Consider the following 15,056-nt stretch of genomic DNA (forward strand, 5'->3'; position numbering starts at 1 on the left):
ATTCTTCACAGTTTGTTATGTTCGGATTGCTATACGTAGTCTGGGCCCATAACCTATTGGAATATCTGGGAATCCAGGACAAAACAGTCGACAAAAAGTTAAACAGGTCTTACTAGTTTAGTACATTTAATTGGAATGAAAAATATCGTTGGTTTACAATCAAGGCATACTAAATAATTTTATACAGGCGAACACTTCGATCCATAAAGAAGTTATTCAATCTTTGTAATTCAACACGTTCCCTCAAAAAACTCGATTGAATTCTATCTCTAATTAGGTATTAATAAAATCATTGCTACGAATTGGGTCAATGCTCCCTCATTGATTGTGTCCTTTATTTACCAAACAGTTGCTTTAGCAGAGACGGCAAAGTATGAGGTATACTCTGCTCAAATTGGAACACATTGTTCGGATCGTATTGCCGTTTCACGGCAAACAATCCAAGTATATTCCAGCAATAATATCTCCGTAACCAATTCGACAGACCAGAATCGATATAATTCTGATATGATTCGCCATTGTTCATAAATTCGGTGTCGGTAAGGAATTCCGGAACAAAATGTTCGGCTGGTCGTACTTCGTCTCTGATTTCACTAACAGTTGATGCATTCGTAACAACATTTCCAACTCCGAATTGTACGATGTAGCTGCTGGTTCGATGACAAAATGCTGTTGTGCCTGCGAGTGGTGCATTTACCATTCCTCCCAATATGTTCATGGAGAAGTAGACTCCCACCGTCGGTTTACTTAGTGCTTCATTTAATCTGTCGATCTCTTTGTCAGATAATGATCGAGTTACGAAAAAGCTTGTGGCTTTTAAGTAATAAGAGAACGAGTAGACATCAAGTTCGGTAAGCATTTCCGGATACGCTTGGCGTTTTATTTCGGTATCCATCAGGTCACCAAACGTTGCCTTGACTTTTTCCAATGTAGTCTCTCGCACGGTCATATTATCGCTTGTAATTACTGTTATAAACGAGCAACCTCCCAACAAGCAAGCAAATTCCGCCGACAACGAATTATCAGGATTGGAATCTACTAATCGTTGCCATATCGTGAAGTAATGCACGAAATCGGTAAATTCAAAATTTCTGACAATCGTGTAGACGATCGCCGATGCATCAAAAACTTTGTATTTGAATTCAGTGACGATACCGAAATTCGAACCTCCAGCACCACGTAGAGCCCAAAACAAGTCGGAGTTACTTGTTCTGCTTGCTCTTACAATTCGTCCATCGGCCGTGACCACTTCCATTTCTTGCACTCTGTCAAGCATAAGACCATTATCTCGAGCCGTCATCCCAATTCCACCGCCCAATGTATATCCAGCAATTCCAACACCGCCACACGTTCCCATAGGCAGACCAAACCTACCATTTTCCCATAACAATCGAGTCAAATTTCGAGCAATAAAACCGGATCCCACTGTTGCCATCGAATTCTTTTTGTCAATTTTAAAGGCCTTCAATGCGGACGTGTCAATCACCCAATCTTTCTCAGTGCCATACGAATATTGTTCATAAGAATGCCCTCCACACTTCACTGAAAATTTCAATTTCAACTTCACCAGACACTTAATCGCGATTTGTACATCTGATGTGGATCGGACTACAATAAAACCCGTCGGATTAGTTACTTTCCGGATGTTTTGCGATTCATTCAATGTATCATAATTGGAGCTGGCACGTGTGACGATTTCGATGGATGATTTTGAATCTTTTACACAGGATTGAATATCGGAACAAACACTGCAATTGATCAGCAGTTGCACCGATAAAAGGTAAATGATTGCGAACGTAACTGGTTTCATAGCTGTAAACAACTAATTTGCTCGGAAATGTTTTTCTTTTTAACGACAATTTTGCAGGCCAGGTTCGAGAATTGAAGGTTTTTATTATTTGCACAGACGATATACGGTTTGCAATAACACACGTCTGGCAATTAAAAAGCAATCTTTTATACTCTTATCATGACACACAAGTAAGTCGATAATCTTAGTGTGGTGTAATTAGCCCAAAAACAGGGGCAGTTACTAATCGCAATGAAAGACTTGTGTCATTTCTTATGATTTTAATGCGATGTTTTTAATTTTGAAGACATGCCGAATTGTGGAATGAGAATTTTGAATATGAACTACTATTAGGAATTAAACCAAGAAAATATTTTGAACGTCGATTAGCGAAAACTGTAGTAATGTGGCGTTTCTACACAGTATTAAGAGGGATTCTTTTGAAAAACAGCCTCCCGAAATCGGGCGTGTTTTCTAGTGGAACTTTTTATAGGTACCTAGAAAGGACTTCGACCCTAGAAGCCAAAACCACTCTCAAAAAAAATTTTCGAAGCTTTTATGGCTGGTGAAAGGTGATCGAAAGCCTAAAATTTGCCAAAATTTCTCCGGGTACACGAGCCGTACATGGTCGTGTGGGGTGTCATTAGAAAGGTAATCACATGTACTATTGAGCCGAATAGAGACTCATTGGTTTTAAAATTAATCCACACTGAAATATGTGCAGTTGAAGTTTTCAACAGAAAACTTGCACTTTTCTTACCAATATTTCTCCAGTTACACGAGACGTACATGGTGGTGTGGTGTATCATTTGAAAGGTAATTTTATGTGCTTTTGGGCCAAATAGGGTCTTATGGGGTTTGGATGCATATGCGATGAAATATGGACACTTAAACATTTCAACTTCTCATATTTCATTGTAGATGCTTTCAAACCCCCATTAGACCCTATTTGGCCCAAAGGCACATAAAATTACCTTTCAAATGATACCCCACACCACCATGTACCGCTTGTGTAACTGGAGAAATATTTGTAAGAAAAGTACAAGTTTTCGGATTTTGATCACCTTTCACCAGTCACAAAAGCTTCGAAGAATTTTTTTGAAATTGGTTGTAGGTTCTAGGGTCGAAGTCCTTTCTAGGCACATTGAAAAAAGTCCACTGGAAAATGCGTCCGATTTCGGTAGGCTGTTTTTCAAAAGAATCCCTCTAAACAGCCTCGATGAAGAGGATTGAGACTGTCGGAATGAATTTTTTGGCATTTTTTTTTACTCCAAATACAGTCGTTGAGTCTCTACCCACGCGTGTTTGGTATCGTTGGAAAGTAGATACCCGTAGTAACGATAGGTTTTTCGTTTTTTAGTGGCTTTATGGCGGCAGAGCAGCCCTTAGAAGTTCTCTGACGTAGTCAAATTTTCTCAATTTCCTGTCACCACCTTGGCCTGGTCACAGCCTCCTGGTGGACTTCTCTCTACTATCCATTGTCAAACTTGTTTGGTCGCTGCTGTCCAAGAGATTCCGAAACCGAAAACCATACATACTGAGTTTGTAGTGTTACGTAATCATTGATAGACGTAGAATGCGAGACGTGTAAAAAGTTGTGTTTTCGCCGATCGAAGTTCCTTTTAAATTGTTCGATGTTTTCAATTGTCCACCTAATTAATTTATTGACGTAGTGTTTAGTATAATCGAACAATATTTTCATGGACAATGTGATCGGAAATTTAAATCTCTTAGCAAATGATCTGTTTTTAAATTTTGGCGCTCAAAAGACCGACTCGGCACCATCGTTGATATTTGCGGTGATGACGATAACAATTTCCAAAATCTATTTGTTTGTCTAGTGTTGAAATATCGCGACTTCGTCGCTCATTTCCAGCCCACTACAAACAAAACGTTGTTCCTAACTTATGCTAAGAGGCTTTTTAAGCGAACTCGATTCCAGCACTCGCCTCCGGCTCTTTCTGGACACCTTTTGTTCGCTAAAAATGCCTCTTATCATGCGTTAGTAAAAATACGATTATAGGCTGTTACAAGGCACAAGGGTTGCGGTGACTCGATACATTTCAGTGGATTACTACGATCTGTGTCACCACAGTACAATAGCCTCACTCCTTCGCATTACAAATTACTTAGACCCGAATTTGAGGAATTGTTTTCGCAATGATTGTGTATCACATCGATAGCATTGGATCCAGTTTAGACCGTACGAACAACGTTCCAAAAATGTTTTTCTTTTTTTTAAAATTTAGCAAATTTAGTCTAGGTTGTCCACACCACCACACAATAGATCAGTCAATCGAGCCTACACGTTCTTCTGGCTAGGCATCTAAGACTGGAAGTGTACATATCCGGATATTGGAAACAAAATTTTCAATGATGAGGATCTGCAATCTTTAGATGAAAAGCACCTTCGTACCTTCCCATTAAAAACAAAGGATTCTTCACAATGATTTTCGCCTCTCTGGAAGAGGCCTCCGCATTCCTAATGCATCGAGAAAACAATCAATATTTCTACTGAAATCTTAGGTTCTTTAAGGCTGCAGGAATTATGATATCTAAGTCTTTAGGAAAACTAATTATTCTTCTGATCAAAAAATCGCCGAAATATTTCTCTAACATCTCTCTCAAAAATTATGAACAAATTCAAGGGTAAAGTCATTTTCCACCTGAAATTATAAATTTTCAGACGAGGTGATGTTGAGAAAAGCCCTATAAAAAAAAGAAGAATCAATCTCCTTCAATGTCAATCAACGGTGGATATCTGATGTGGTCTGACAACCGCTATAACAACAAATCAAATTAAACATTTCCTCCTAAGTGATATGATTCATCGGATGAAAATGAATTTATTTGGCAAGTAATTTGACCACATCATAAATAGAGTCATTTTCTCTGAGAGTACAACAGTTTGTTTTACTTTAGCACATAAAATTTGAAAGAAGAAAAACTGAAGTCTTTCAGCATCACCCTCTTCAAACAATGTTTGATCAAGTTTGAAATTCGGAGGCCCCTTGAATTACGCAGAAGAAAAAAAAACTTTTACCGCCATCATCAACCGGGAAAGGAAAAAAGTATAAATCCTATTTAACCCATAATTGAATTATATTTTCAATGAAGTGCTAAAAACCTTCAACTTTTAACAAACTTTTTCCATCGACAGTAAGTGGAAATTTTTCGGAGGGGTGTATTAGAAGAGGATTCATTTTCATCTTCATAACTTTTTCAGTTATAGATATCCATTTTTCCTATTGTAATATCCCATACTCGGCGAAACTCTTCCATAATTTGGACAACAAAGTTCTTGTGCCAATAGGAACAGCCTAAAATGTGTAGATTATGAAACAAGTGTAAAAGTTGTGTTAATATTTTAATGTTAGTGTGTTAGAGGAACTCGGTCCAGCAACTACAGACGGAATGAATTTTTGTAGCGAATATACGGCATTAACAGATTCCTGAAGTTCAAACTGCATAATTCGGGTAGTTGTAGTGTGGCTGCAGCGACGAACCACGTAACCCTAATAACGTAACGAAAATATGAACTTGTGTACATATATCTGGCTTGCATTTAGTGGAGATTAGGCGCCGAACTCTCCTCAGAGGAGTAGTCCGGACTGAACTTGTTTTTGGCCGAAGAAGGCTTTCTGGAAAGTTTTAGACAAACAAACTAATAAAACTTCGACGTGGTTCACCAGAACAAAAGCAAACTTTATGAATGCAAAGAGAACGGCATCCAGTGAAAATTTGAAGAATTTATTTTTCGATTAAACCTATAGCTACTTTCCGAGTAACACAAGTAACGAAGTGGAGTGGAGGCGAGCACACCTTCTTCCAAAAGCCCCATTTCGTTGTGTGCATCGAAGTTACTATTTTACGTACAGGTGTCTAAATGTCATTTTCTGCACTAGATGTGACAATACCAAAAGATCATTGAGGAACTAACTGGCCACTTACCACAATAATGTACATTTTCCTTTTTGAACAATTTTTTTCAAGTTTTATCTATGTTTTGCATTCACCGTAAATGAGTACTCTACGACGAATACTTATTGATCGAATGACGACTGAAACGCAAAGTTAATCTTTCCACTCACTTGATAACGTAAACAAACTGAAGATTCCTCAGTGAGGAAACGAACAGCATTTCACTGAAGCATCGACAATAGACACCGATGGTGTCAATACAAATACATCTAATTCGCAAACAGACGGGATGAAAGCAATTAATTTTTAGTTGTTGATTCTTGGCCGTTCAAAGAGCAAACAAACTTCAGCTGAACAATTTTAAATTATTTGTTTCTATTGATACGACATTAAGCTTATATTTGCCCATATCAAAGAAAGATGTTGCTGAACTAACATGAAATAGTATTGAAGATAATAAAAAAGCTCAATCCCGATTTATATAAATTCAATTAACGAGAAAAATACAAAGACCATGAAGTCAAAGACATATTGGTCCAATTCTGCTATGTAGTGAGACCCGTTCCTGGTTGAATACCATTTTGAATTCTAATGAATTTATTGAATCCTGACGTAGCAGACAATATAAAATACCAACTAGTTGGGGATCTAGTCAAATAAAGAAGCTAAATCAAAATTTAAAGATACACTCGTGGAATTTTGAAAACCGATACATGTTCTGTTTCGTGGTTCACTGGTTTTTTGTGAATTTTGCATGTATTTTTATATGGAGATATCAGAAACTAAAGTAACACAGAAACAGAAAATATGTCGGTTTTCAAAATTCCGTGTGTGTAATTGCACCGGGACCAAAATTAGCTTCAATTGAAAATTTTGAAATTGTCGGAATTGTCGGCAATATGTAAATCAATAAAAATCCAGGAAAATCAGGTGAGATTACCAGGTATTGACTCATGAATTTAGTCGAGACTCATGGTCATGGAATATCTGATCTGTTCCCAGCCTTAATTTGAGCAGAATGTTCTAGCGATTATTATGTCTGATTTCAAACTTCTTACTTTCCACTTCTTTCCGTAAAGTCGTTTATTTGGTCCCCTCACTCCTCTATCGACGTAATTCAGAAGGCAAGAATGGAAATTATAGTTTTAAGTTTACGACTAGAGCGAAGCGAGGTGAACACGTTTATCAAGTATTATTACTTACTTCCCAGCATGCATCTTACTGTTAGTTAGAGAAAAACATCGTCTTCTAACCGCATTTGAGTGAAAAAAATAAAACTTTTGCATGCCAAACCAACACTTGAAAGAATTATTCTTCAACACTAGAACATACCACATTTTCTGCCCGAAACCGTTCTACCAGTAACAGTATTTCCTATACCAAACATGGAGCTATCGTCCGGTTCGATGTGGTTTACCAGTTTTCCACAAGCAGTTCGAACGGTATAACAACAAACGTAGGCGGAAACGTACGTACATCATACGGGACTACTAAAAATGGAAACGGATTTAATTGAAATATTCCGTCAGATAACGGACAACTCAAAGCGATTATTGGGATTTACGAATGGTTTGGTTAAATATGTGGCAGAGCTCTCAGATTTAAATCAAAAAGATGGCAAAGCTTGTATAAATTCAATAAAGATTATGACTTTGGGTTTTTCCGATTTTTCCTCTTAAGTGAAATGGATAAATATTATCAATGTGGGTGTGTTTGGGATAAATTCAATATTTCCCTTTTCTGTTTAAACATTTTACGACCGTCATCACTGTTCCCTTAAAAAATATTTTCCCCCACATTTCTGAGCTATTTTCTTTTAATTCAATGAATTCGGATCATTCACAATCAACGTGTTAATTATAATTAAATCCATAAAATGTATGAAAACATCTGTTTCGGCTCAAAAACAAAAACTCAATTATTAAGTTCAATTTGGTGTGAAATGTTTCAATTTCAAAGTGAAATCATCTCATCAACGCCAAAACCAATCAAATATTCAAAAGGTCTGGTACATGTACCATAAACATCCCTCACTGAAAAGTATATGTTTCGCAATTACGAAAATTTCCTTTTTGTAATTTTTGTTATTTTTTTTTATTCTTTTTCTCTACTTCTTCATGCAATTAAACGAGCGATTCTGTAAATTGGTTTCGTATACATGTGATATTATGTATGCTACCATTTGGGGGGTATAAGGAACAAATTATCTTACGGAAAAAAGTTAATAAAAGAAAACACATTAAAATTTGCTATTTTAATCTTTGTTGATTGGCTCGGAAAATTATGTTACAAATTTTCAAATTACTTTTTTCTCTTGTTTGACGGTAAGTATGTATGTACTCCACCGAGTACATAAATTGCACAAATAGTTATTTGGTTACCTAGTAGATAAATTAACGAAATCAAGACCGATTTTTCCTCGAGGAGAGGTTTCCATCTCGAGCCGGAGGCGAGTTTTGGAATCGAATTCGCTAAAAAAAGACCTTGGAGTGTAAGTGAAGAACAACAGTTTTCCTAAACGATGTCGGAAATACGCGACCAAGTCGCGATATTTTAACACTAATTAGGAAAAAGTAGTTCCTGTTTCACCAACTCACATATGTTTTGAAAAATTGCATTTTTTAATATATGTGGATATAATACCTGGATGCAATGTATCGAGAAATGCCAATTTTTATAATTCACATATTTTGGTTAGACAGAATTGAAATAATAGGAAGATACTACTTTATCGGGTAGATCAGAAAAACAATTTTGAGCTCGATTTACTATTTTCAAAAAATTGATGAAATTTGTATTTTGGTTAATTTTGGCCTCTACATAAAAGATCTATGGTTCATCTTCTGGCTGTATCACGTTAGTTTTATTGACTATTATCTCGTAAAACTATAAATAATAAAAAACGTTATTTGGGGAACTTTTCCAAAATTTGATGGGTCTAGATACATTGTGAAAAATCAACTCCATTTTTATCTAATCTGGGACAGTGGGTATGGTCGAGTGGGGCAGGGCCTATTTTCGATATTTTAAATATCGAAATTATCAAAAAATTATCGAAATTGTCGAAAAATTATCAAAATTCTCCAAAAGTAAATTTGAGAATTTCGATAATTTTTGTAGAATTTGGGGACGGGTAATCTGGCACACCATACAAATTGATGGTGTGCCAGATTCACCTATAGGCGGCGAATTTGGCACAATCATGACTTCTCATTACATGTCGTAAAAGGACGCATACTATGATGCGTGTGCCAGATTCCCCGATGCCTAGAATTTAGAGAATTTTTCAATAATTTCGAGAATTTAAATTATCGAAAATAGGCCCTGGAGTGGGGTGTCAATGAATATGTCGAGAAGTAAACTACAGAACTCCGGGTTAGAGCTTCCTGCTACTATCTTTCGCAACCGCCCAGAGCCTACAAAAATTTCGTTTTTTCGAGGTTTTTCACTTGTTACGGCGGCTGGCTGGGTCGAACATCGGCGTTTGTTGGTCAATAATATTCAGCTCATCGACCTTCATAAACGTACACACTTTGACATTATTCACATTTTGCATAAAAAACGATTTTCACGACAACTCCGGAGAAAATTTTTCTAAGGGTCATGGTCATGTCAGCCCAACAAAAAATTTTCGGGAAAAAAGTTGTTCTGCGATATTCTCAGAATGGAACGAGGATTCATTTGATCCATCGGCTTGAATTCCGACTGTTCGAAGTTTTGGCGAATTGACTCTTAATAACACGCTCAGGCTCAGAATCTGATGATTCGGTTCTTGACTGAATTTTCATGAGAATTTTCCACATGCTACGGATTTTTCTTGCGCCAAATTTTCTTTGGTTTTCAATTTTTTTACAGTGTATATTACAATTTTATTTATTTTCTGATAAAATTTTTACAATTTTTACAGTGTTAAAATTTATATGATACACTGTCCAGATTCAGTACTCTATTTTGATTAAGATTCAACAAATGTCTTGCTTCTAAAGACTTCATTCAATCGAATGTCATTGATTTAAAATTTAATAGCAACAGCCAACCATTTGCCATTTCCCATTTTTACTCGTACACATTTTTGTGTATCAGGCATCTAGGCATTCCAATGACGCAACCCAACCAAATCAAAAAGTCTTCCGATGTTATTTCATTTCTGATTTTCATGGTCTACGTGCTCAGAATGTTTTTTCATCGTCACTTCTTCATCATTATCATTAATTTACCCCAATATCAGCAATATAAAGTGATTTAATACAACCCATTACGGCCATTATGATGTTAGTGTTATATATATATATTTAGTGTATTGCCTCTATTTACAATGCCATATCCATCCATCAAATCCAGGTAAAGATTGAAGGACCAATTATGTATGAAAAGGTTAAAATGATGTACATTCAATCTCGTATCGATGAGTGTCATCAAAACTAAAATAACAAGAGTGCCTCCTCACCATAGCCTCTGTCCGCCCGTTCCATCATAAACTATACAGCTCGGCTGCATAACTCACAACATCGTTACAGAACGTTAACCCAAACCAAACAATGAAGAAGAACTTGATACAGGAATCAATATCGATATATTGTACCACCACCCCCTCGACGAAAAAAAACTCATAATACATTAACTGGCGAAACGACTTCATCAAAAATTATTATTTGTGTCACGTTCAAATGATTTATGGCACCATTAAAATATCCCGTCCAGTTGAGTATTCTCAAACTAATATTTTTCTTTCGGTTCTGTTTCAAGGAATAATATAAACGAGTTATTTTTGAAAATGTTCTCCGTTGTTATACAACTCGATTAATCTGCCAACGGAATTATACTGGGGTACTCGGGGTATTATACTATTATTGTGTAGTTGTAGTCGTCTGATGTGTGATGTAGGTTTTGAAGGATTGTGCTTTGATACGAGAGAGGCGTCGCTTATTTAGATCAGTTGAATGGAAATTTCTAATCGTTTATTTCCTGCATGAATCACAACTTTTATAACGAAACAAAAAACATCATTTATTTAGTAGTGTGATTGTATTGGACTGAATGAATCAATACTACATACACTACACATGAACATCAAGGACAATATTGTAGAATCGTAGAATTCTCATCAATCCAATAAGCTCACACTAAAAATTTATTTCTTTATTCATTCGTTTAAAATCAGACATTTCATGAAGACGGAATTTCGTAAAAGAGAGATTGAACCTTCTAACAGGTTATGGGCTCAGATCGGCAGTGGAGCAAAGAAGATAATTGTTTGTGAATTGAGTAAATGGAATAAGTACAGATCAGTATGGAATGTACGATTACAGTGCAAGGAATGATTGAAGGAGAAACAGTCAAATGGTATCTATGGTAACGACCACGGCAAGGTTTATAATGGACGAAAGAAAGGAACAGAGCAGAAAAGAGAAGAAAATAAAAGAACGAAAATGAAGAAGATGACGACAAGCGTAAGAAGGAGATGATAGAAAGGAGTAAATAGGGAAAGACAAAATCTACAAGGCAACAGAATTTGAGCAAACAATTGGAAGAAGAAAAATCAATGGTAGGAAAAAGAAGACCACGACATAGAAGAATGACAGATAGGCCTGATCTATTAAAAATGGCGATCCCGGGTCTGCTTGATTAGGCTACACCTCCAAAAGCCGGAAAATTCTTGAGCCGAGTATATGAAACGTGACTGATCAAAACATTTTCTATTCACTCAAAATATTCTTAAGCAAAATTTTGAGGGTTTCGAAGCCAACACTGCTGTCATGTAAAGGAACCGGTGTAACAACTGACGATGGACAATCCTATATTGTCCTAGGGCCGACACCGAGTTCTGAGGTCGAAACAGTTCTCTGTTTGTTAGTCAAGCTAATTTCATTCACTTAAATTTCTTGGTTCGTGCAGCCTACAGGCAATCTTCTGACCAGAAGTAGTTATCATTCATCGGGTTCTGGTGAAGACGTTTCTTTCAGCGCAGCGGGAAGAACTCACCGGGAAATATCTAGATAGATCTGCAAACTTGAAGTAAGAATTTTGGCGTGGTAATTCAAACTTTGGAACTCATGACCACTAATGCTAATGGTGTCGCATTCGGCGTCTGAACTCAAAAAAATTTACAAATGATTCGGTTTTCGTCTTTAAAGTTATTTTATTTTATCCTAAAATTTTCTTGAAAATGGTGTGGTTTCCTCAACAATTGCTATTCATGCTCGTGACGCAAATTTGTTGATTTCAGTCGAAGCATTAATTGCATGGTGTTTGTAAGTATCGGTTTGGTTTTTAGTGTACTCCCCTGACGGGAGAAGGAGCGCTCCTACATTCTGTATTGTGTCCTTTGAAAGGACTTTGAACATTTTTGACGAATCGTGAATATTGTTAATCGTACTAGACTGGTCCCTCCATCCAGTCCTCTCTCGCTGTCTGAGGTTCCTTGAATAAGTTCTAAGTCCTAAGTTCTCTGTAGTAGTCATCGAAGTTTTTTTGTTATTTTACATTTGTTAAACATTTGCCTGACTATTTTCCTTTGAATTTTGTCCTCATAAGTGTAATAAGGCACAGAGTTGCCCGCTTTGTGTGCCCTCACAGGATATGCTTTCAAATGTGCGTCTGTCAGTATTTTTTGTATTGTGTCTGCTAATTTTTCTAGATCTTGAGTATTACATGGATCATGTTAGAGATCAAGAGTACTAATGCCTTCTTCAATTAGGTTGATGTAATGATTCCAGTTAGTTGAAGCTAGATTTCTTAAGAGTATAGGAGGCACAGGATCCATACTTACTTTGAACATTATACAGCGGTGATCGGAAGTTAGTATTATGTCCGTTACTATCCACTCGGTAATGCTAGATTGTACGTTCCGGGAACAAACAGTTATGTCTAAAACTTCCTTTCTGAGCTTGCTTACGAAGGTTGGTTTATCTCCCATATTTAGAATTTCCAGTTTTGTCTTTAGTAAGAATTCCAAGAGACTTTCTCCTCTTTTGTTGATGTCGGTGCTTCCCCATGCAAAGTGGTGTGCATTTGCGTCAATGCTTGATATCAATTGTAGATTGTTCTTATAGCAGTAATCCACCACTTTAGTGAACTCCGAGCTGGTTGGTTCATCGACAGAATCAGATGGGAAGTACGTCGAGGTGATAATAACTGAGACGCTGTTGTTGTTTATCTTATAAGTTAGCATTGCCACTGCCTGATCAGCCGAGCTTAGGTGATAGAGCGGGTATATATTCAAGTAATTGGAATGATAGATAATTGCTCTAACTTTTTGGTTAGTGCCTGCTTGGACTATGCTACCGTTTTTCTTATTCAGACCTTTGACTGCATTTTGCCTCATCACTGGTTCCTGAATTAGGGATATGAAGGATACTTTTGAACTAAGAAAATTGTTTAGCTCTGCTGTCGGGGCGTACGCTTTGTGCAGATTTATTTGATAGAATTCCAGTTCGTTACTCATTCTAGGATTGGTTGGATTACCTGTGCCAGGTGCTGAAGCTAAGGGATGATACAGTGTAAACGAGGAGTTGTGTGATGCTGAAGAAAGATTTTTATTCAAATAATTGGACGATTCTGGTATCTTACAGTGGAGGCACTTGTGACTGATTCCGTCAGACTTTTGGCGATAATGCTTGAGTGGTAGTTGAATGAGTTGCCGGTATCCATTAGAAATTATCGAAATTTATTTTTGTACACTTCAATTTAAAAAATTATATTTCGTAAAAATTTCGTAAAATCATTTCGTTAATTTGAAATAAATACAATAAATAGTTGGTGCACTGAGCTAAACATTTAGTCAAAAGATTGTGGATAATGTTTTTCGAATAAAATTTCTAATGAGCGAAAGACATCACATCATTCGATTCATTTTATACAAATAACTTAAATGAATAGTGCGGTGCGGTGGTATCAGTCATACAATTTTCTCAATATGGAAAGAAGTGTATGCAAGCGATGAATAAAGTTAAGTCGATTTTAAGACGAGGAGTTTTCAAACGTAAATGAAGAACGTGTATAATGTGAAACAAGTTAAAATTTGTTGATTGCCCTATTTGTTAGTTGCCACTGATTACGAAAACTTTAACATTTATATTGAATGGAATGAATAGGAATTCTCTTATAGAAAATGGGGATAGACGATTTTGTGAATGAACTTGAGTTTAATTTAAAGTTTTTCAAAGTTGAGTTCAAGTACTTCTATTACTTACTTGTATCTACAAAGTTTTCATTGTGCATAGTTCTTCCATTAAGTTTATGAATGCATCCCAGAAAACGTTGATGGAGTTTTTTTTACATTTATTCAACCTCTGCTCCGTACCGCTATCTGTTATTTTATGTTAATTCAGTACAACACAAAGTGAAATCAAACCTATCCGATTGAAGTTGTAGATGTTAACGTACCTTAGACCAATTAGTCTAAGGAACGTACCATTAAGAAAAATTTCGCAGTAATACATATTTGATTGTGTCGTCGATTCTTAGTAAATGAATTCGATATTCAAGAGCATATTACTGCCAATTATACTGCATGTAGCTCCGATCTGGAGCAACTGTTCTGCTACACATCAAAAATACAAACAGGAGTTACACAAAATAAGTTGTTGACGAAAATACATGACAAGCCATTCCACTAAAGTAATAAAAGGCTTTACTACAAAGGCAGTGCGTGATGTGTGCTTGATGAACTGATGTAAAGAGAAATGTTGAAAGTCTGACAAGCTTTGGCTGACAGACGAGGAAGGATTATTCATAGAACTGAGAAGTACTAAAACGCTTTTGCATTTAAAACACATTATTGGCTCAAAAATCTTTCTACATGTTTTCGGTGACTGTATCACATCACGACGGCAGTATAAGCGATGAAATGTATGTTAAATCAATGAAGTAATAGATTTAAACATAGACACAATGAATACACGCAAGCCTTACAAAGCATTTAGTCATGAAAACGTTTTTGAGTTAGTTAAATAATTCTTGCGAATTTTCGTAAGTCTCAATAATCGCGACAATTCGAGAAAATTTGCGAAGAATCTCTTATAATTTCAAACTGTGAAGCCTGACAAGCTGTAATCGTACACCGAAAATTAAGTAAATATTAAAACCAGAAGTATATTGAGCTATTTTGAAAGGATATGTTACTTTATGCGGGTGTGTTGGTGCTAATGTGACGCAAAATTCATTGATTCGTAACAGATTAATTTGGTTCCCAATTAACTGATGGATTACTTCACACCAATCCACTCTCATCGTATCGAAATGTTGTCTTACCATACAATACGAAGTATAGATATACAGAGAAAAGAGCCTGATTGAAGTATATATCGTGAGGACATTTTAACAGTCATTTGCATAACTAGTGATA

This window comes from Bradysia coprophila, chromosome II (genome assembly GCF_014529535.1).
Source record: "Bradysia coprophila strain Holo2 chromosome II, BU_Bcop_v1, whole genome shotgun sequence".
Taxonomy (NCBI): Eukaryota; Metazoa; Arthropoda; class Insecta; order Diptera; family Sciaridae; genus Bradysia; species Bradysia coprophila.